The sequence below is a fragment of the Bison bison genome, unplaced genomic scaffold, assembly GCF_000754665.1.
Source record: "Bison bison bison isolate TAMUID 2011002044 unplaced genomic scaffold, Bison_UMD1.0 scf7180017851510, whole genome shotgun sequence".
NCBI classification, from domain to species: domain Eukaryota; kingdom Metazoa; phylum Chordata; class Mammalia; order Artiodactyla; family Bovidae; genus Bison; species Bison bison.
In genome coordinates, this window is record NW_011482083.1 from 1 (window position 1) to 429 (window position 429).

A 429-nucleotide genomic window follows, 5' to 3' on the forward strand; every position below is an offset into this window, starting at 1 on the left:
ACTCCTAGCGACCCCAAGGACTGCAGCCTACCAGGTTCCTCAGTCCATGGGATTTTCCAGGCAAAAGTACTGGAGTGGGTTGCCATTGCCTTCTCTGAATACCAGACTAAGGACACCTTATAAATAAGCTAATCTCTTTTGCATGTTCCTTGTAATAGGAGATATCTTATCCCTCACTTTAACTCCTTAAAATAAGCAAGCCTCACTATAAGGACTTTCCAGAGAAAGATAAAAATACCAGAGCTTCCATTGATCAGAAGATAGTCTAAGATACATTTTTTTATTACCTAAGGTGGACCTACTTTTTCATTCCAGTTCCCTATAATGAAAAGGACATCTTTTGGAGATATTAGTTCTAAAAGGTCTTGTAGGTCTTCATAGAACCATTCAACTTCAGCTTCTTCAGTGTTACTGGTCAGAGCATAGACT